This window comes from Macrobrachium rosenbergii, chromosome 20 (assembly GCF_040412425.1).
Source record: "Macrobrachium rosenbergii isolate ZJJX-2024 chromosome 20, ASM4041242v1, whole genome shotgun sequence".
NCBI classification, from domain to species: Eukaryota; Metazoa; Arthropoda; class Malacostraca; order Decapoda; family Palaemonidae; genus Macrobrachium; species Macrobrachium rosenbergii.
In genome coordinates, this window is record NC_089760.1 from 35,300,485 (window position 1) to 35,325,000 (window position 24,516).

The 24,516-nt window shown below is 34.9% G+C and overlaps 1 protein-coding gene across 1 annotated transcript in view; it reads left to right on the forward strand.

Annotated features, from left to right (window-relative positions):
• Positions 1–24,516, forward strand: part of LOC136849253 (prohormone-4) — a 393,569-nt gene that overhangs the window by 43,210 nt on the left and 325,843 nt on the right. Inside the window, exon 4 of the mRNA XM_067122527.1 lies at positions 4,829–4,996. The gene's annotated coding sequence lies outside the window, so the exon portion shown is untranslated. The remainder of the gene's footprint in view (positions 1–4,828; positions 4,997–24,516) is intronic.

Sequence of the window (24,516 nt, forward strand, 5' to 3'; positions counted from 1 at the left end):
AAACATTCATATAGAACGAGCATAAAATGGCATTCAATTGACAAGTGAGTTTTAACAGAATAGAATGCCCCAAAACAGGGACACATAACAAGTGATAGATATCAAAATAAAGATAAATCAGTCAGTCGACGAACATATATATAAAAACAAACAAAATAAAATTGTACGTCAAAAAACTAAATCAGTAGTGTTTGGTATGACACAAACAATCTTTCTGTATTGTCATATAATGGTTTATTGTTTTCTTGAAGACACATCAAGCACAGTTTACCTTAAAAAGAGGAAAAGTATTAAATTATTGATGAAATCAGGGACAGAATCGTAGTATAAGTTCTCTCGTACTCTAAAAGTTTTAATAAAAGTCCGTATAAAACACCCGTCAGTATATAAATCCCAGTGAACTAATATTTCATTCTGTAACACATCTCCAGGGAATAGTCTTTTAAATTTTTGCTACTTTAGTAAAATATGATATTTAAATGAGATACGCTTTATTTCCCCGATAATATTATGGTAAATTATGCTGAAACAAAACATTTCTTTTTATTTAAGAGAAAATAATGTAATTTCCAGGTATTCGTAATCGTGTTCCCATGGGTGAGAGAATTATCTCAGAAAAATATGTGAACGCACAGTGACACACGCTAAATTATTATTATACTGTATAAGCACGAACACACACACACACACACACATATATATATATATATATATATATATATATACATACATACATACATACATACATACATACATACATACATACATACATATATATATATATATATATATATATATATATATATATATATATATATATATATATATTATATGTGTGTGTTACAGGGAATATTTGAAATCAAGGATTTCACGAAATCCCTTAGTATATGTGAAATGACCAATTAGGGACATTTGATCCCCAGGGGCTAGTACTAAACACGGCGAAACAGTGTAGAAGAATCGCTGTCCCCGCCGTGTTTAGTACTAGCCCTCGGGGATCAAATGTTCCTAAGCGAATTGGTCATTTCACAAATTCCCTAGGGATTTCTTGAAATCTCTTATTTCACATATCCCTGTAATTTATATATATATATATATATATATATATATATATATATATATATATATATATATATATATATATATATATATATATATATATATATATATATATATATATATATATATATATATATATATATATATATATATAACTGATAAGAAGGCATTTTTCTGTTATAGTTTTACTAGTGCATCTTTTACGAATGATTAAAAAAATTAATGTAATAGATAAAATGGTCAAAATCCAAGCTAAATTTCCACATACTCAGGCTCAGGCTTATGAAAAAAACTAAAAACTGCTGATTATATTGCTGCTGCCCGTAGGGGTAGCGCCGTCTGTGCACCTCATGCGGTGCACTGTAGGCATTACTTAAGGTTCTTTGCAGCGTGCCTCCGGCCTCTAGCTGCAGCCCCTTTCGTTCCTTTTACTGTACCGCCTTTCATATTCTCTTTCTTCAATCTTATTTTCCACACTCTCCTAACAATTGATTCATAATGCGACTGCGAAGTTTTCCTCCTGTTACACCTTTCAAACCTTCTTACTTCAGTTTCCCTTTCAGCGCTGAATGACCTCATAAGTCCCAGCGCTTGGCATTTGGCCTAAATTCTATATTCCTATTCCCATTCCTATTCAGTCATATATTTAACTACATAGTCTCGAATCATTATGATACGCCAAGAAAAAAAAAAAAAAAATTCCTTAGGTTTTTTCTTTCTTTCTCTGAAAGAAGCAAAGTTTTTTTTCTGAAAGAAACAAATGTTTTTTTCTTTCTCTGAAAGAGGCAAAGGTTTTTTTATTTCTTTCTCTGAAAGAAGCAAAGGTTTTTTCTTTCTCTGAAAGAAGCAAAGGTTTTTTCTTTCTCTGAAAGAAGCAAAGGTTTTTTCTTTCTCTGAAAGAAACAAATGTTTTTTTCTTTCTCTGAAAGAAGCAAAGGTTTTTCATTTCTTTCTCTGAAAGAAACAAAGGTTTTTTCTTTCTCTGAAAGAAGCAAGGTTTTTTCTTTCTCTGAAAGAAACAAATGTTTTTTCTTTCTCTGAAAGAAGCAAAGGTTTATTCTTTCTCAGAAAGAAGCAAAGGTTTTTTTCTTTCCCTGAAAGAAACAAATGTTTTTTTCTTTCTCTGAAAGAAGCAAAGGTTTTTTCTTTCTCTGAAAGAAACAAATTTTTTTTCTTTCTCTGAAAGAAGCAATCTTGGCGCGACGGGGAACTGCCGTGACCTTTTGCTCTTGGGTCTCACCGGGGCACCGTTGCTCATTATGCTTTCTTCCAGTAATTGTGTTCCAGGAAGACAGCCAATCTCGACATTTTCGTCATGTGAATCGGTAACTTCTCCACCAGCGGGCGGTGCAATGCGTGCTGTAATTGAGGTATCCCTCGCCAGCATAAATTGGGTCCTTCTCATTCTCGTTATCGGAATTCTTATCATCTGATTCGAATTTACCCAGCAGTTCTGCAGTTTCATAAAGAGTCATTCTTTTGAAGTTGAGTACACACACACACTCTCTCTCTCTCTCTTAGAAATATAGAAATGATAAACTCCATAGAACAGCAGGAATAACAAATAGTGTAATTTTCGCTGTCTTTAATTATAATAACACAGTTTATTAAGTGGCTAATAAGCATGATAGACATGAGTCACATACTCAGCCAGAGGAGAATTATTTTGCGGTATTCCGTTGTTGCGAATTGTACGGGTTATCCATCGTTGCATTTTCATAACATTTACTTTTCGTTACTTTTCAGAGAAAGTTCGGAATAGCTTTGTTTTTGAGGATCAAATAGGAATTACTTTCATTAGAAGGAGACAGTTATTATTTGAGCAACTTCGTTCAATTTGTACGAGGCTATGGAAAAGGAAAAATTCACACAGATTTTAATGGCAATATTTTTATAAACAATGAACGTCTAGAACAGAATATTCATTTGAATATGGTTGCCACAGGAACTAATTTTACGATAATGCAGTTGGGGCATAAGTTCCTGGGATCTCAAGGTTGAATTAAAAGATAACAGGTTGACTTATCATCATCCTCATATTAATTTTCGTAACTTTTTATGAAACAACCCAACAACCTCGATTGCAGGCAGGGAAAGGTTCCGCAGAACGAAATGCTTCGTAGGGGGGTTGTGTCGTCAGTGCACCTCACGCGGTGCACTGTAGGCATTACTTGACGGTCTTTGCAGCGTCCCTTCGGTCCCTAGCTGGAACCCCTTGCATTCCTTTTACTGTACGTCGGTTCATATTGTCTTCCATCTCACTGTCTACCCTCTCTTAACATTTGTTTCGGCATTATTTTCAGCGCTGAACGACCTCATAGGTCCCAGCGCTTGGCCTTTATCCTAAATCGTATATTCATTGTATATTCCACAGCACTAGATGACCTTAGTATATGTAAAGAACAAAACTAAGAGAAATTAAAGAATTAAAGACAGCCAAACGTTTAAGAATAACATATAAAAGCTCGCAATATCAGAAAATGGATTCGTGGGTCAGGAAAATTTAACCTATCCTAATGGCTTCGTTAACAAATTTTCCCGCCCCTGCAGTTGGCGTTACTCCAGAAGGTACAAGATCGTTACTTTCATATGAAAGTGTTTGTAAAAATGGTACATGATTAAAAACTTGGAGCTTCTTCGGCAGAGTCAGCGTTGACTTTTAACAGCTTTGGGGATAAAACTTAAATTGGGGTTTCAAGATAATCTTCAGAATCTTTGTAATTACTATCATCATAACTGGGAAAGTGTACTGTAATACTTCTTTTTTTTTTTTTTTAGTAAACCTCGTCATTTTTCTCCCACTGTATTCTTGTTCTTTTTAACGTCAACCCCCTTTTCTGCTCAATGTTGAAACAGTTGATAAGAAAACAGTAACTGCAATAATTGGTTTTAAAGATAAAGAGTAAAGGTTACGAAAGTAATTTGTGAGAGAAAAAGATATTTATGGATTGGAAAAGAACGAACATTACGAAGAATTACCGGAGAAACTGAAACAGGATAAATGTATTGAGAGAGAGAGAGAGAGAGAGAGAGAGAGAGAGAGTTAATCGGCGTAGAATTTTTATTTGAGAGGCCAGTTAAAGGATATAATCATTACCTTTTGATTCGTTCCAAATGTTGACGTAATTTCAATTTCAAACTATTATAAAATGTTTATGAAAAATTGGAGGATACCAAAAATGCAAGATTTTCACATAGGATTTTTCAATACAAAAACAGCTGCGTGTAATAGAATTAGTAAGTGAATTTTTATTAAGGAATGAAAGGCATCCAATTCTGTATGAACGCCACGATAGTTAACCATCCAGGAAAAACATCACTATCAGTGGAACAATTGCAAGGCAGCCTTACTGATATACTATCCTCGGTTTTATGTGTTTAATTAATTTGGTTTCAAAGTCCGTCTTTGGTTTTAATAACTTGCCTTTAGTTTTGACTTTTAAAAATTGGTTTAGACTTTACTCAAGTAGCTAGTAAAGTTCTGCTCAATATATTTTGTTTGCATTGGGAAGCATAAAAGCAACGTCTCATATTAAGCTTTTACCAAACAGCACCAACAGCTGCAAACATAATAATGATTGCATCAAGAACAAAAATAACAGTAGTAACAGCAGCAGCATGAACAACAACAACAACAACAACAACAACAACAACAATAATAATAATAATAATAATAATAATAATAATAATAATAATAATAATAATAATAATAATAATAATGTCCGAAATAATAAAAAAAGACTAACTTAAAAAGCCTTTTCTCCCACAGGAAGCAACAACGGAGACGAGAACGTTTCCCATCATCCCTTCGGATCCAGACAGAATTACAAATTAAGGCAATCGAAGGACGTTGGGTTTTGGACCTAAAAAAAAAAAAAAAAAAAAAAAACGTTCCATGGTACAAAGTTTTAATGGGGCATATCATTTTTATGAACAGGTAAGATTCCAAAGTTCTTTAATAATTAGAAAATAAAGTATAGAAGTTTGAAGAGGACGGTCGCTATGAAGAAAGGCCGGATTTGGGTGCTTGAGTTTGCGGAAGGCATGATTTTGAATTAGATTATTGTCTTTAGAATTGGCATGTGTTTGGTGCGCTTTGAATCGCAGGCAGATTTTCTGTGTTACTTTAGTTTTAAAGATGTGTAAGGTTAGAAAAGTTTGGTCAAGATTTTGAAGATGGATAGTGTTTTCAAGACGAGGATGCACGACCCTGAATATACGTTATATGTTGAATATGCTTCTGATTATTTATGGGCACTGCTTTGTATATGAGCAGACTTTTAAGACTTATTACAATGTTTACGTAACTTCATAAACTTCACAGATACCCTCTTCGAGTGTGGTTGATAATTGGATGGCGAGATTATAGTAAATTTTCTTAAGCTTGAATGATAATAGTTCCACAGTATTGGCAAAACAACAAGGAAATCCTCCATTCCCTTGGTGATGATTCAAGAAACTGAATATTGGGAAAAAATTTCTCTCTTGGGTTTCCATTATCCATGAGAATTTTATGTCAACAAACAAAAGAAACGAGAATGTTCATTTGAAGGATACCAGATAATTTGTATGTATATATTCTTTGGAAGCTTGAATTTCAAGTCAATGGTCCTTGTGGGCTTGTTCCATATGAGTAGGTTTCATCTAATGAATAATGTATGTATTTATGTATATTTGCTTATATATGAAGCCACGTGAACATTGTCCAAATATAATGGATTACTTTGGTTACCTAATTGGTTTAATGATCTAAATGATTTTTAGTACAAATTCATCTTTTTAAATTCATGAATGAGTAGACGTCAGTCGGAGATTCTATTTCTCTCACAAGGGTGGCTAACGTAATTTAATGCCGAATACCTCGGCTGTAGGAAAGTACCATCAACGGTGCGGTTTTCAAAACTGAACGCCTCGAGTCCTCCAAATTTAGAAGCGTTCATTTCATCACTCGGAAGATGCGACTTAATGGAGTGACCACGCAGACGGAAACAGAGAAAGGAGGAGACGCCACAGCGGAAGCGTTACCTGCCGAAGGTGACGCCATCTTTAGGCAGGCTTTCGAACTAGATGGAGAAATGTTTGGCTGACCGGAGAAATTGCAAAGACGAGCTGTGCCTTACGTTGTGGTTAATCATTTCTCATTTTCCTGGGCTAGTTGTAGCGAAGCTGTTTCCTGGTGTCGTTTCGAGTGACCTTAGATATTAATTGATTGACATCTTAGATAGTGAGTTGATTCAAGCATCAGTTTATATACTGTATCTATTTATTTACTGGAAATTATCAGTTATTTTCGTACGTTTCAGGCTCTGTAATATTACCGAAATAAAAATATATCGAGAATAATTATTGTTTACAGGAGTTGTAAGGTACGTTGGGGAACCTCTGCTAGAGAGAGAGAGAGAGAGAGAGAGAGAGAGAGAGAGAGAGAGAGAGAAGATGATAATCGTTGTATTTTGTTTCACGAATATCGAATCCCTTTTATTTCAATATATCGTTTAGGTGTCGCACAATATACACCTATCGTAAATACTGTTAACGAGCAAAAGTATCATGTCCAGAATGTTCCTCTGGTTATTGGGATCCATCAAGCATAATTGCTTTCGGTGTGCATTCAGCTTATGCCTACTGACATTCCTCTCCTCCTCCTACCGTCAACACCTTTCTTCACTAACACATTTAGACTAATGACTTCCTTATTTATTTTTCTAACTTATTTTACATTTCCGTAGTGTCATTATTGTCAGGTTCAGTTTCCTGTTTATGTCGTATATTTCCTTAATGTCGTTATTGTCAGATTCAGTTTCCTTTTTTTTTTTATCATATATTACATTTCCTTAATGTCGTGATTGTGAGCTTCAGTTTCAGTAACAGTCAAGGTAGTTTCAGAGCTGGTTTGCACAGTCTCTGGGTCCAGAAAAAAAGTTATCGTGGGAATATAGAAACGTAATCTGTATCTTGATTTACCATCAGCTTGTACTAATCAAGGACATTTAACTTTTATTTTCACCAAATGCCCTGAGAATAGTAAATTGTCTTAAAACAGGTCAGCAATTTTTCCAGCCAGTAAGCCAAAGCCACTCAACGCTGTAGAATGGAGTGAAGCCTTAAATGCTGATCATGCTTATTCTGCATTTGTTTAAGGGATCATAACCTGATATTTTGTTTACAAATCCGTCCTTTTGACTGGGGCCTTGATGTCAGAGATTTTGATGTCCTTATTGAACATGTTTGTTATTCTGGCAATCTTCTTCGTTGCAGATTTTATCTTGCAGTTATGCGATCCATTTGGCAGACACACACACGCACACTGTATATATATTTATACATATATGTATATAGTATAATATATACTGTGTATATGTATATATATATTTATTCTCGAAAGGTAAAAAAAATATATATATATATATATATATATATATATATATATATATACACACATATATATACTGTATGTATGTATATATATATATATATATATATATATATATATATATATATATATATATATCTGTACTTGTGTGTATTCATTAATTCATATTTGCTTACCACAAGAATCATCCTTATGACAACGAAACAGAAGGAAAAATAGACAAGCTCAGTTGCCAAACCGTTTTACAAAATGCTTTCCTAAGTTTAGTTTCACTAAGAAAGCGATGCGGCCATCTCTTCCTTCCTCAGTTTTCTTACCTTATTGAATTTGTCACAGGATCTTCCTCCGGAGCATGAAGGGATAGCATATCCTTAAGGATGCTAAAAGAACGTCCTGGAGGATTTGATCTTTCTGAGGAACGCGAGAGGAAAAGTTAAGGGACTGAGAGAAAGAGCAAAAATTGGAGGCAGTAATTCTCAGAGAAATAAGAGTCTCGGCAATATGAAAAATGAGATATTTCCCAAGTGCTTTTAAACACGAAGGGGGTACGTCTATTTATAAATGTATATGTACACAAAATATAGCCTGAATGCTGACATACATATATATATAATACATACATATATATATATATGTATATATATACATACACATACTTATACATACATACATATATATATATATATATATATATATATATATATATATATATATATATATATATATATATATATATATATATATATATATATATATATTCAAATAACATTTGCATTCTGTTACTGGTAGTCTCCTAAGGGACGAAAAAAATAACATTGCAAGTCTCATGTCTATTCATATTCTTGGCCCCCCCAAAACTGTATTGACTCAACTAACCTGGTAGTAACTTTTTATCATTTCGAAAGAAGATTGTATCATAGGACCTTCTTTTTTTCCTCGACGCTGTCCACTCAGTCACGGGAGGGCCCTAAAAGTATGCCTTCGTATGATGCACATACACCCTTTACATACAAATTTCCGTAGTGAATTGTTTTCCTCGGTTGAGCATTTCTCATCTGCATATTTTAACACAGGGATACAATTTTCACGTCTTGTCTTTTGAAGCGATTTGTGTGCCTAGTGACGCACCTTCCCTTTGTGTCCATTTGTTCCTCACAGACTTTTAATTCTTTATAAATATTTAGTTCCGTCCTTGAAGTATTTATAGATTTTTTTTATGATTCTATCCTCATTTGGTTTACAACATACCCTATGTCCCTTTGTAAATTTTCAATGGTGCGTTCATTTTTTCTACCTTTTTATGAATGTATTTCATTAGAGGCCGTCTTCTTCAAAGCAATTGCAAAATATTTTTTTTATTCATTTTGGTGCATTAATTTTTTGTACCTTTTTATGAATGTATTTCATTATAGGCCATCTTGTTCAAAGCAGATACAAAATATTTTTTTATTCATTTTGGTGTGTTCATTTTTTTTACCTTTTTATGAATGTATTTCGTTAGAGGACCCATTGTTCAAAGCAGTCGCAAAATATTTTTTTTTACTCATTTCCAGATGTATTTTAAAACTACCTTTTACATCATTCACTCTTTTGGTGGAAGTAATAATAGAATTAAAACTTTTTTGCTTAATACGTTTGTTACTTTTCTGTCCAGTCTGTCAGGTCTAAGTAAGTCCATCTTGTGTTTCCTATGTTGCTGATATCAGATGAAAATGTATTTTGTTATCAACAGTCTCACAGACATTTATTTCCTAGACAAGTTTTAACCCGAAGAAAATAATTTGAAAATAATTCTTCTCTACAACGTGTAATTTCGATGATACAAAATATGGGGAAGTGGATATCTGAAGTTGGTATCTCTCATCTCTGCTTTGTTGGTTATGTAACTCCTTCCAGGCTTCAGTCTTTTACAGGTTCTTCATGAAGATCCTATTGCATCAGCTCGTCATTTCTAGCAGTTATTTTCCTTCGCTCGCTCGAAAGAAAAAAAAAGTTAAAATTAATGAAAAACATTTCGAATTAAAAGTAAAACTTCAAGTTCTGCAAAGTAAAGTATTAATTGTCAGCAGACAATGTACTGTGCTAGCGGGGGACAGAAGAGCTGGATAAATTTGGAAGTATCTTTTCAAACGTAACAGTAAAAGTTGTTTGAACAAAAAATGCTACTAAAATGATGCTGAGAAGACTTTTCACTGAAAGAGCATTATCGTTTGAACAAAAACGCCTGACAGATGAAGCTAAGGAGGCTTTGAAACGAAAGAGCATTACTGTTTTGACAACAGAGATATGCAAAACAGATTTGAACGTAACAACTTTTTCCGGATAATAAATTTTTGATGCAACTTGCCTCTTCGCACAGAGATTCTAAAGTTGGGAATGTTAATGTCAGAGAGAGAGAGAGAGAGAGAGAGAGAGAGAGAGAGAGAGAGAGAGAGAGAGAGAGAGAGAGAGAGAGGGTTCATTTAGGCAGAGCAATTAGCAGTTGGTAAAGTATTAATTGTCAGCTGACAATGTATTGTGCTAGCAGGGAACAAGAGAGCTGGATAAGTTTGGAAGTATCTTTTCAAATGTAACAGTAAAAATTGTTTGAACAAAAAATGCTAAAAATTTATTATCCGTTTTCCGGATAATAAATTTTTGATGCAACGTGGCCCTTTGCTGTTAATGTCATACATGATATATATATAGTTATATATATATATATATATATATATATATATATATATATATATATATATATATATATATATATATATATATATATATATATATATATATATATATATATATATATATATATATATATAGAGAGAGAGAGAGAGAGAGAGAGAGAGAGAGAGAGAGAGAGTTCTCATTTAGGCGGAACAGTTAGTAGTTTGTAATTATTTCATCATCACCTCTTTCCTCACTAGCAGAAGTTGTAACAGAAACAGAAGCATAGGTTACACCCATTTAACCATATCTAACAAAGATATTGGGGAAACTTGAGTAATTTTAATTAGATCAGTTATTACATAACATCACTGTATCAGAACAAAAATATATTGTTCATTATAGACAAGGTAATATTGCTTGACAACAGATGAAACAGTAAACTTCTTATTGATTTTAACCATCGAATAGTGAAACACCAGGCCAGTTCTCATATGCCTAACCCCAGGGGATATAGAAGGAAGAGAAACGATATGTGATGTACGAATTATAAGCAGACGAAAATCACCTGGAAATATATGCTAAATACGCCTCCTTAAAGGCGATTTGAATAGTTGATCAAGAAAAGACAGGCCTATGCTTTATCGGGTCAATCACAGATGATGTAAAAGGAAAGTGATAAGACATCATGCCACCATATAATGGAGATTAAATGCTTATACTCTTTCCTAGAGGGGCGGGTGGGAAGTTGATTCTATAGATCATAGCAATGGTAAACAAGTAAAAAATGCCCTGAAGTATCTTCGGCGCAGTCGAGTTTTCTGTACAGCCGCTAAATCGTATAATCAAGGCCACCGAAAATAGATCTACCTTTCGGTGGCTTCGGTATAATGCCCGGTGGTGGCCTGTGTCGTTGCGTTGCCAGAAGCACCATTATGGCTAACTTTAACCTTAATTTAAATAAAAACTACTGAGGCTATAGGGCTGCAATTTGGTATGTTTGATGATTGGAGGGTGAATGATCAACATACCAATTTATAGCCTTCTAGCCTCAGTAGTTTTTAAGATCTGAGGGCGGACAGAAAAAAATTGCAAACGGATAGACAAAGCCAGCACAATAGTTTTCTTTTACAAAAAACTAATACTGTGATTCTAAGTACATGCACTGGCGTATCTAGTCCCTTTCCTCCGTAGCTGAGTAGTTGAAACAATGGCCAAAGATGTTACTGGTCGATGGCTCAGATCCACAAGAAGGTTGATTACGGCATCTATTTCACGGGATATCATCCAGCCTATAATGCCTTCATCAGAGACCCATCACGGAGGAGGATTAAGTACACCTATTCATTGCTAGTGGGGTGGCAGGGTGGGAAGGGGGAAGTGAAACACAATATGATTCCAAGCTTATGCAGTAGTATATCTAGTTCCTTGCCTTTTATGCTCTGTGTGATTGTGCGGATAAAGCATGAGACTAGTGTTTCACTGGTCAGCAATTCAAATCCCCGAGGAGGAAGTTATTGCCAGGACCAGATTTGCATTGTTGGCTCAAGCTCTTGGAAGTGAGTGTTGTAGTATATTGATTTGGCGTCTGTCAGAAGAAAACTGGATTTACCAAAACGAAACAAAATTATAATTAATTAATATACATAAATAAAGTTCGAATGACCTTTCAGTGGACTGACATACAGATCATTAAAGTTGTAGAGGATTTACTTTATTTTCTCCCAATTTTGTATGAATGTAGTCGAATTTCTTAATGTAAAGGGAAAAAAACATTGGCCCATTTGGCCAATCATCATTGAAATAATTACGTAAAATTATCAGAAAAGACCACGAACATAATCCAATAAAAAAATAAGTTTGATTCTTTTCGAAGAGCCTCTCATACTCTTTCGTCCTAATTAACCGACGATAGATAACTTTTAATCCTTACGAAGACCCAAAGATCCCATTCGCCTGATTCGAATATTACCCGAAAGAGATGAAGAGTGCCTTGAATTACCCCCGGTAAGACTATGAAGCCTTCTCAATACTTCTTTTGGGTATGGTTAAGTTGGATTAGGATCCCACTTGAAAGCCCTCTGGAGCCTAATAGGAATCTGGAACCAGAAAGAATATTTTTGGTTGCTTTGATACAACCCATTGAAGGGGCCACTTTTTCCACTGATTTTACAAATATGATTGATAGCGTCGCATGTGTAAATTGCAAATATATATATATGTATATATATATATATTTATAAATAGAAGTATACTTAATAAGTATATATTTATATATATAGATATATTCACACACATATATATATGTGTGTGTGTGTGTGTGTGAATATATCTGTATATATAAATATAAACTTATTATGCATAACTTCCTTTAGGATTCAGTCATTCCCAAGGTTTAGCGAACTCTACATTAATGGGTCATTTGTGGGTTATTATTTTAAAATATACTGTATAATTGTGCGTGCCAGAAAAATTGCATTTATATGGAATGTGTTTACTTGCATTTATATACACGTATCCATATATATATATATATATATATATATATATATATATATATATATATGTATATATTATATATATATGAATATATATGAATACATCTACTGTATATATATAAATATATACGTATATATATGTATATATGTGTGTGTGTGTGTATGGATACATTGTGGACAAATGCAAGTCAACACATTCCATATGAATGCAGTTTTTCTGGCAGACACAATTATATCTTTTAAAATAATAACCCACAAACCACCCATCAATGCAGCGTCCTCTAAACCTTAGGAATGACTAAATCCTGAAGAAAGTTATACGTAATAAGTGCGCCTTTAGTAGACTGCATTAAATCCCATAGTAGTAGTTACAAAAAAAAAAAAACCTTAACTTCGAATCGTGGTCAGTGCAGGTGCACTTACGCAATTCTGTTTTGGTTCAAATGATTCCCAAGGCGTAAAGAGAAATGGGAGACATACGATTCATTTCGGGTTCACAGCTCGTTTCCTCTCACCTTTTAGCTCCTTTCCGTCGGACTTTGGAGCCAATAAGCAATTTGTTAATGTCTATAAATCAAGATTGTTCATAAGTGGAAATGGTGGCAAAGAAGAAGTGAAGTGAGTCCGAGATCAAACGTCGATTATATATATATATATATATATATATATATATATATATATATATATATATATATATATATATATATATATATATATATATATATATATATATGATTTTTTTCATAATTTTAATAACTGTTAATAACCACTTGTCGTACTAATTTACTGCGCATCCAGTTTGTGCTCATTCGTACACAAGTAAAATGCGAATCTGAATATATATATATATATATATATATATATATATATATATATATATATATATATATATATATATATATATATATATATATATATATATATATATATATATATATATATATATATATATATATATATATATATATATATATATATATATATATAAAGCATATGAAACTGGCTGAGATATAAAGTCTTCGGTCTTCATCGTGTCCCTCCTTTACCCCGTTCATTAGACTACGAAGGTTTGGTATCAATTTCTTTAATGCTGTTTTATTTTCCTTTTTAATCAACGGGATATTGCCTCATGGCCAACCGTCCTTTCATATTGCGTTGGGACATAATTATGATCGTGCAAACTCTCACGGGAGACTTAAGTGAAAAGTCATCACAGCCAAAAGTTTGCTATTTTTGATACCATATTTTGTGGGGTATCGATGGTAAAGGAATAGAATTTTATTTATAGAGTTAAATAATGAACGTGATCAGTTCGTGAAGGGGAGTTCAGGATTTTACATTTGACAAGTGTACCAATGAAAACAAACTGGATACTCAGTGAATTAGCAGGAAAAGTGTTTATTAACTGTAATTAAAATTATAGAAAAAATCATCATTACATTTTACAAGTGCTAAAAGACTTTACAGAATGAGTGCAATAAAAGAGCCACACAAAATTGCTTTTTATTGACGGATTGAAGGCAGAATATCTTGGCAAATAAATAAGTTAGCCTAAAAAATTCATAAAATTTAATAACTTCATTTCATTAGGAAACCCAAATGTGAAAATAAGGGTTTCATATTCAGTGAAAATATTCCTATACTAGCTATAAATAAATTAGTTTTTCATTTCTTATGGGACACTTAAAAAAAAATGAAAGTGCTACGCAAAGGGACCGAGAAATGAAATTGTAATGAAAATTCATCGTTCTTTTAGGAAATGTCAGTGAGGCTTCAACGTCGACTCTAAAGGCACGACAGCTTGAGCGACACATGAGGGATGCTATTTATTTTTCGTCCGTTAAATTTTTTCGATTTATTTGCCAGTAGCAAACTCTTGGTACTTTTCTGTGGCGTTGCTGGAATTTCATTATAAGGTTGTCTGTTGACAATTTTTTTTTAGGGAAAATCACAGTAACATAAATTAGATACTTTTTAGTTACTCGAATTTCAATATTTATTTATTTGCTTGAAGAAATTACTTCCCCTGGGTAAATTTTATTAGTTTATTTTATTTTTTGAGAGACCAGAATATGCCTTATTTTTACGTGCCACAATATGCAAAATAAAAAAAAAGTAAAAAATGCGCCGAAGTTTCTTTGGCGCAGTCGAGTTTTCTGTATATCGTATAATCAAGACCACCAAAAATAGATCTATCTTTCGGTGGTCTCGGTATAATGCTGTGTGAGCCGCGGCCCATGAAACATTGACCGCCCCGTTGGTGGCCTGTCCTATGTCATTGCCAGATGCATGATTACTGCTAACTTTAACCTTAAATAAAATAAAAACTACAGAGGCTAGAGGGCTGCAATTTGGTTTGTTTGATGATTGGATGGTGAATGATCAACATGCCAATTTGCAGCCCTCTAGCCTCAGTAGTTCTTAAGATCTGAGGGCGGACAGAAAAACAGCAGACAGAAAAAAGTGCGGACGGACAGACAAAGCCGGCACGACAGTTTTCTTTCCACAAAACTAATAAAAACCACAGCCCTTAGATAATGTTTTCATGTTACTCGAATTTCACTATCCAGTTTGTAATGATAAATTTCTATAAATTAAAAAACTAAATGAAATTCATAGGGTTAGATGTTTTTATTTTATATTATTTAAATTCAATCGGAATACTACTGTGGTGGAAAGAATTCTGAATAGGAGGTCGGAATATTTTCCCACAGACTTTTATCTGAAAATCGCGTAAGCTGATTAGATATAAACCAGTTTTACTGAATCAATAGAGATATATTTTTGGGAAAGCGTCCAGTGGAAATGCTTAAATTCGGAAGTAGATTGGTTGTGGAGAGAGAGAGAGAGAGAGAGAGAGAGAGAGAGAGAGAGAGAGAGAGGGAGAGAGAGGGAGGAAATCAATGAGGGAAACTTTAAGCGTTGACTTAAGTACTGTTGAGAGAGAGAGAGAGAGAGAGAGAGAGAGAGAGAGAGAGAGAGAGAGAGAGAGAGTAAACCAATGAGGGAAACCTTAAACGCAGACTTAATTATTGTTGAGAGAGAGAGATAGAGAGTAAACCGGTGAGTGAAGTTACGTACGGAAAAATGGAAGCAGTAGTGCTGTTGAGAGAGAGAGAGAGAGAGAGAGAGAGAGACGAAGCACGAATGAAATATATTAGCTACACATGCGAGAACAGACGACGGGAAGCATTAGATTTATCCTCATTCATCCCGGCATCACCTCAATTATGGGCTCTTTATGATGATTTTAGCCCCCCCTCCCCCAACCCCCGTATCTCAGTGACTAAAGACGCACCAATTAATGTTCGTTGAAACTGGCCCCTGCAATTGACGGGTTTATAATTAACCTGTGTGCGGGGACTCGGTGGGTGGTCCCCCGCTGCTGCTTGGCTTCCTGGTCAAAGAACTGCTTTGTCGACGTCATAAACAAAAGCATAAAAGAGAAGATTACCTCTTTTTTTCATATTCCGTGGCCTTAAGTAATATATATATATATATATATATATATATATATATATATATATATATATATATATATATATATATATATATATATATATATATATATATATATATATATATATATATATATATATATGTAAAGTATATAAAGTCCTCCTGGTCCGCTGTAGGCTCATAGGGCAGGCGCTGATCTCCTGTTTCTTAGGCCGACAGCCAGTGGGGACAGGTCTTAATGCCTATGACACATGGCCAGCAGTGTGTCGGTATGTATATATTATATATATATATATATATATATATAGAGACATTAATTCATACTGCTGAGGATTACTTGAATTAGGCTGTTAACTCCTTTGCATGAAAACTACTAATGTTGTTTCGAAGTTACATCTTTGAAAGCAGCAACGTTGTTTCTGTAACCTATACTACTCCCGGCATGCACAATGCTTGCTGTAAATCCTGCTGCCTTTTCTCATATACACTCACACTTTCTCAGCATGATAAGATCACCTCGTAAAGTCTTAATTTACCTTTCTAAAAGTCTTACTCACAAATATCTTCCTCATGGGTTTTATTTCAGCAATTTTGATTTTTTTTCTCTCATGCACACTCAGCAGCAAAACTTTGCTTTAAAAAGAAAAAATTGGCCTTGCTGTCCATTCACCCACTCCAACTTTAGTATTGTGTATCTCTAAATTACAAGTTGAAAGGAGCATAAATCACCTTTACTAACTCATCTGTTTTCTGATTTATCTGTTCACTCAATCTTCCATCTCCTTTAACAGTCATTCAATACCCATGGAGCTCGGTTGCTTCTCTTTTCTGGCCATCCATTCATAAATCATCATTTTGGTTTTCGTTTCATTTTATCAGTTTACTCTGTGAAACATTAAGCATTCAACTGTCCCTTCATCATGTAACAAAAACTTTCATTCTGCCTTTCTTTCAAACCGTCTGATTTTACTACACAATTTTTGAGCTTTATCTTCCAGCCCTGTGAATATTGTATAAGACTTTCGTTTACACTGGATTATTGCAAATTGCACCCGACCACTAAGTTTTGTAGCAAGTGTGAGATATATCTTTCATTTCCTCCATTTCATCTAAGACAAAATTTTGAATATCCATCTAAAAGCATTATCACCTGCTGTGCTGCCTCCATTGAACCATTTCAACTTGCAATGCTTCATTGGTTTAATATTGCAAGTTTAATTATTTATTTTATTCTCTAATTTCTTAACCAAAACAAGCCTTTGGAATATTCAGCTACCAACATTATCACGTACCTTGCACCCACTCCTCTTCGCACTAAAATGGATATAATAAACATTCATTTATTGTTTTTCCGTTTGCAGGTAATTTGCTTAGACTGCGCGTGGAAATCGTACCAGAAAATCTTGTGAGAGAAACAAGGTTAGGAGAAATTCTGTCAAATGAGCATCCATTAGGATCGGTTATTGGTAAATCAGGTCGCTCAGAAAAAGATTTCCTCGACCTTCGGTAGCTCTTCAGGCGTTTATAGTTTTTTCCTGGTGACTTCGTGTCTATCGGGGTTTTCGTGCGTCTCCCTAGATTTTTCGTTTCTAGATCTTATTTCCGACGAATTTTTCAGTCAGCTTTCTGTAATCGATCTGTATAAACTCCGAGCTTCTCTCAAGCATGTAATGTAAGAATGTGTATGTTTACTTGCTTTAATTGCATCTTCTCTGCAACTGTGTACCTGTGTATCAGTATGTCAGTGACCCCTTAAGGGGTAGTGCCGTCAGTGCACCTCATGCGGTGCACTGTAGGCATTACTGAAGGATCTTTGCAGCTTCCCTTCGGCCCCTAGCTGCAACCCCTTTCATTCCTTTTACTGTGCCTCCGTTCATATCCTCTTTCTTCTATCTTACTTTCCACCTTCTAACAATTGTTTCATAGTGCAATTGCGAGGTTTTCCTCCTGTTACACCTTTCAAACCTGCTTTACTATCAATTTCCCTTTCAGCGCTGAATGACCTCATAGGTCCCACTGCTTGCCATCAGGCCTAAATCTCATGTTCCAACGGTATTTTAGTGATAATGTTAAATTGTTGCTTCATACGAAAACTATACACAATACCCGGTTGACCATCGCGTTGGAGACTTCCATAGATTCTTGGAGATTGCCCAACGACATCGAGACGAATAAACTTCATTATTATTAGGCCCTTTTAAAGAAAAAAACTTTTGAAGTGTTCGGGTGAAATAATTTTATTTTTAACAGAAAGCACGAATTTAATGTAACTTATATAAACGTGTGGCTTCATGTTCTTTTTCTCTATACTTTACGTATACATTCATTGTGCATGCGAACTGATGAATAAGTTAATGAACTCAAACAGTCTCATTATTCTTTGTTATAATAAAAACGACACAGAAAGGACAGAAAAATAACAAAATAACACAAGCTCCTAAAAATTACATAAAAAAAAAAAAAAACAAATAGGGTCCTCGGAACCTCTCATCTCGACCAAAATATATTTAGGGGAGTTTAGCACCACTAATGGAACAGGTAAATCACGACCTACATGTCAGTACCCTCTCTCCTTTGCTGAGGTAACCCCTCCCAACTTTCCCCTCGTACCGCCCCTCCCCCGCCACTCTTGAAGGACCCTCGTATATCCACTCCCAATCTTTTTCGACCCCTCCCCAGCTTAAGGTCAAAGGCCATTGGTCGCTCGCTACCTATGACGGCCCCCACCCCCCGTCGGTCTTTCCCCCTCTGGGAGAAGGGGTTCTGAAGGGAATGAGTTATTTCTCTCTCTCTCTCTCTCTCTCTCTCTCTCTCTCTCTCTCTCTCTCTCTCTCTCTGTCGTTATTGATTCTCTTTGTCTCTATGTATCTGTCTCTCTCTCGTATGTTGAACCTCTGTATTTCTTTCCCTATATTTCTTTTTCTTGTATGCTATTTCCTTGTTTGCGTATCTTTCTGTCTGCATTTGTAAAGGTATAAATATCTTTTCCTCTTTTGTCTCTCTACCCTAATACTATTCTTCTTGCATTTTGATACATTTTTATCTGTTTATCTATTTATTATTTTTTTTTCTTTTTTATTAGTGGTATCGCTTCTTTCTATATTTCCCTTTACTTCCTCTTACTTCTTCCCTAATGAACACCATGTTCTTTGGAAGCTTGAATTTCAAGTCAGTGGCCCCTTAATAATAATAATAATAATAATAATAATAATAATAATAATAATAATAATAATAATAATAATAATAATAATAATAATATGTATTTAACAACACTTTACTTTCCCATACATCATTCCCTTAAATAAATACCGCGTTAAATCTCACCTTGTTTACAGTGCGCAAGTTGTATACACACAACCCCAGCAGAAGTAACATGACAACACTCTGCCTTCCCTTTTTCCGAATCATTTCAACCACTTTACCCAAGAATTTAATTTAGTAACATTCATTATTCTTTTATTTGTTTCTGTTTAATTCCAGATCTCTACTGCTTTACTCGCCCCGGGCTTACCACCAGATTAAAACGAATCTGCTCTCAAAAAGAGTTCAAACGGATATTTCCACAAGGAAAAACGGGTATAGACATTCCATTCAAACCTTCAAGCATACAGATATTTGTCTACATTTTTTGCTCATGTTTACGTAAACATAAATATTTTCTCATAGGCTGAAAAAAAAAACATGGACCCAAGAGGCAGCTGATATAGGCAATCCTTTCGTGGCGGCTTTGAAAAGGTCCGTAACCTTTTCCCTATTATACCCTTTTTGGGCTCAATTTCAGTTCATTAAGTCACCTGGGACAACTCTGGGCGTCTTCGTCCAAGTTGTTTTTAGTGGCAATAAAGATTTACATACGATTTCTCATCTTAAAAGATGGCCGATATTTCACATTGATCTGTAGATGCAATCCACCTTTTATTATTACACTCCCGTAGGGGGTTAGTGCCGTCAGTGCACCTCATACGGTCCACTGTAGGCATCACTTAAGGTTCTTCGCAGCGTCCCTTCGGCCCATAGCTGCAACCCCTGTCATTCCTTCCACTGTACCTCCGTTCATTTCTCTTTCTTCCACCTGACTTTCCACCCTCACTAATAGTTATTTCACTGTGCAACTGCGAGGTTTTCCTCCTGTTGCACCTTTCAGAGTTTCTTACTGTCAATTTCCCTTCTAGCGCTAAATGACCTCATAGGTCCCAGCGCTTGGCCTTTGGCCTGAAAGTCTACATTCCTTAAAAGCTGACCGAAATTTCAAATTGATCTGTAGATGTAATCCACCTTTTATTATTACACAAACCGAGATGGACAACGTATCGCATAACAATAAGTGTCATTTTGCAGATCCAAAAGGTACGGCAGAGTCGTAATATTTTAATGAATATTAAACAAATATTTGATAAAATGCAGATAGGAATATATAATTTTTAGGAGAGAATAAGAAAAGCCTTTAAAATGTTAAAATTTCATGGCTGTGTAACATTTACCTTAAACATTTAGGCGACTAACATGAAATCTGTTTGCCGTAGTATAAACTGAATAAAAAAATATAAAAATGAATTAAGAATCTTCGTTTGAAACATCATTTAAAAAAACATATGTATGTATGTATGTATGGATGTATGCATGTCTGTATGTACTTATGTTTGTATGTATGTGTATTCATACGGGCGTTACATACATCTACAAGTTTTGGGCTCAGTAGTTTTCGCTTACTGAATATGTTGGTCTGAACTAATCGACTGTATGTATGTATGTATCTATGTATGCATGTATGTATGTACCGTATGTATGTATTTTCCAACTTCACCCCGTAACCAGTCAGGAACAAATGAAGACAAACGACCAGCAATTATTCACTAAGAAAAATTAAAGGTGCTAATCCGCTCTATAATTTCCTTTGTCTTTCGGTGGCGGGGGAAGGGGGGAGAGGAACATCGCCAGCGGCTATGAAATAAATTCCTGGGCTAAAAGCCTCCTCTGAGCTTGGATTAAAGCGTAAGTATTGCTCAGGAGCAAGATTACCTTTATAGGGGCAAGGCAATCACACTCAGGAAGTCTTTATTCCTTTGCTTACTTGTATGGTTATCGTCGCCTTAGTTCGCATTGCAAGCGAGTTCCATATTCATTCGTCTTCGCTTTATTGTATTTCATTTACGTGAAGTGCTGTTGTTTTCTTTGTCTTTTTGTTAACATCCTGAAATGTGTTCAATTTCCCCTCGGATGCGCTCGTTTAATCCAGTAATATTCTCAGTCTCTGTGTGGCCAAGTTCACTCGACTTCACCGAGGTGAACTGGTTCATTTTCTTGACTCTTCTACAAGAACCTGGTTCGATCTCATTATTTTAGTCGGTTAACATTGCTTGTATTCACAAATATAAAGGTCCAAATAACGCGTGATATACAATTCACTACGCCTCGGGAACAACCTACACCTAAAGTATAGTGAAATGGATATCGAACGGTAGTTTTGGCTGAATATTTTTAAATATAAAGAAGTCACACGTATATAAGTGACAAAAATTCGTCTTTGTATCTAGTACATCAATATATGCGAATTCATCTTTATTTCGTCACATACATTATAAGATAAGTATATGCGAATTTATCTTTATTTCTTCACATACATAATAAGAGTAAGTATATGGGAATTTATCTTTATTTCTTCACATACATAATAAGAGTAAGTATATGGGAATTTACCATTACACACACACACACACACACACATTTTGCATATATATATGTATATATATATATACATATATATACATATACATATTTCATATATATATATATATATATATATATATATATATATATATATATATATATATAATAATAAGAGTAAGTATATGGGAATTTATCTATTTCAACCAAGAAAGTATGAGTTAAACGAAAAATCCCACAGAAAACTGCCTTTTCCTTCGAAAGCTCTCAGCGCGTAATGTTATCTTGTTACACAAAAGTCTTGCTAGCAACGGGGAAGAATACGCCATCAGGAGAGGATGGCATTTTAGCTAATGAAGATCCCTCGGGCTCGGTAACCCATTCTTAATTTTAGACCTCCCTTGACATTATGCCTTAAAGGATTCATTCATATAACAAGAATATTTTCAACGTGAGTAAATGCAAAAGTTTATAACAGCGAAAACGTTTGGGTCTCCGGGGGGGAAAACGTTTATTGTTCCTTGACTCAACTGGGAGCAGAAGGCAGTCAGAGTTACTTACCTGAAGTAGCCCTGATTCACTTGCAAAGGGCTTTAACTCGTTGACTTTTGTTCAGAACATCAGAATTGTTTTTCTTGTGAGTACAGTAAATACCCTCTGGCCGTCCAGCTGCCTAGCTTTATTTTGCAGCTTCATATTATACTGTCTGTAACTTTTCCTGCATTTTAGTATCTGATCTAAAATCATACTTGTCTTCCACTGTGCTTTCATATTTGACGTAAATGTTGCGTACCCTTGCAATACCAGTAGAACGTCAGTTAGCTTCGAAGATATGTAAGGTAGGTTGCCTTTTATTAATTGAAAATATACTTAGAAGACATGTAATGCGGGCTACCCTATATCTATTGAAACATACTTAGAAGATATGTAAGGTGGGTTACCTTATGTTAATTGAAATATACTTAGAAGGTATGTAAGGTGCGTTAGGTGCGTTACCCTATATTAATTGAAATATACTTAGAAGATATATAAGGTGGGTTACCCTAAATGAAATGCAATATACTTCATTTCGTCTATGTACCTCATACCGCTATCATTTGTCAGCGATTTGATGTAAGGAAACCCTTTGATATGGAAAACAGGAAACAATTTTTCATGTCTGTGACCATGATAAGGTAATCAACACCACCTCCCAAACTTTTGGGTGAGGCCGATGGACAAGTAATCTCTTTTTCTCTGTTCATGGATAACATATGTTATTGGAGTCCTTTCTTTTGTGGTGAAAAGAACCTTGGAAAGAGGCAGTTTATTTGTTTTAAGAAACACCGGAGGAGTATGAGTAGTTGAGGCATGAACTGAATTGTTGCAAAACTTGAATACCCCGTAGGCATTCAAGTTTTGAGGTGCACTGTAGGCATTACTTAAGGTTCTTTGCAGCGTGACTTCGGCCCCTAGCTCCAACCCCTTTCGTTCCTTTTACTGTACCTCCTTTCGTATTATCTTTCTTCCATCTTACTTTCCAACCTCTTCTAACGGTTGATTCATAGTGCAACTGCGAGGTTTTCCTCCCGTCCCGTCACACCTTTCAAACCGTCTGTCAATTTCCGTTTCAGCGCTGAATGACCTCATAGGTCCCAGTGCTTGGCCTTCGCCCTAAATTCTATATTCAGCTCAGTTCAGTTCAGTTCAGTGCAAAACTTGAATAGCCAGTGGTAGACTACAGTGCAATTTATGAGCAGTGTGTCATATTGATATTATTACTTTAATAGCTACAGTGTCTGGAGAAATTCTTTGACTCATGTTGAATGTACGTCATTTATCACCTATTCAACGCCTGACCGTTCGAAGGCGCTTCCACTTCCAAGGGATTTAGAATCTCCTCCACAATTCACCACGGACGTAGGGCAATAAAATCCCGGATTAGCAAATGAATCCAAGATTTTATTCTCGCGGCTTTTCGCTCTTCTTGTTTTCTGGCAGCAGCGTTGATTCACGCGTGCGTGACCTTTGCGTTGACCTCGGAAAGGAGCGATTTGGTATCCCTTCACTTCTATGTTCCTCTTTTATCTCAAGGGCAACAACTCCTATTCATGGCCCAGTAACGACGCCCGAAAGCTCCGTGAAAACACCGACGGAGGTGAAACATCGTTTTTCGTTTTTCTTCTTCCTCTCCTCTTCAGTAAAATAAATTAAAATTATTGACATTTCGACTTTCGAAGTTTTCTTCGATAATTGGGATTGAGTCAGGAGATTTGGTTGATTTCGTCAACCTATTATTTTCTGCTTACAACTCCCATTAGTCAATGTATGCAGAAGGACAAAGAATTCAATGAAAAATGTAGAAAAAAGCAGTACACACATTGCAGAAATGTTGTCAAAGGAAGAAAAGAAATTGTAACAGACTTGTCAGTTTGACCAACAACCAACAACAGGAACTACAACAAAATCTACAGTTGTTAGTTGTCAGCACCTACAAAAACGTGAATGAGTGTAGAACCCATTAATATGTGCAAGAGAAACACACATTCATACCTGAAGAAGTTTTACTTGTTATCTTTTGTGTTGTGCTTTTTAGTTAAAGGAATTTTAAAATTTTATTGCTTATTATTCGTCAATTTTTTATTTTTATTTTTTTGATTCGGTTTACTATTTTGTTGCGAGATTTTCGCTTATATGGCATATCACTGCTGCCATTAATAATCTTTGTAAATAATGTACTTCACCGGACGGCAAAGTTTTAACCCTTTTTAATCTTTCACACGCAAATATTCAAGATATTATATCTACAGTATATCTCTTTTCTGCCATTCA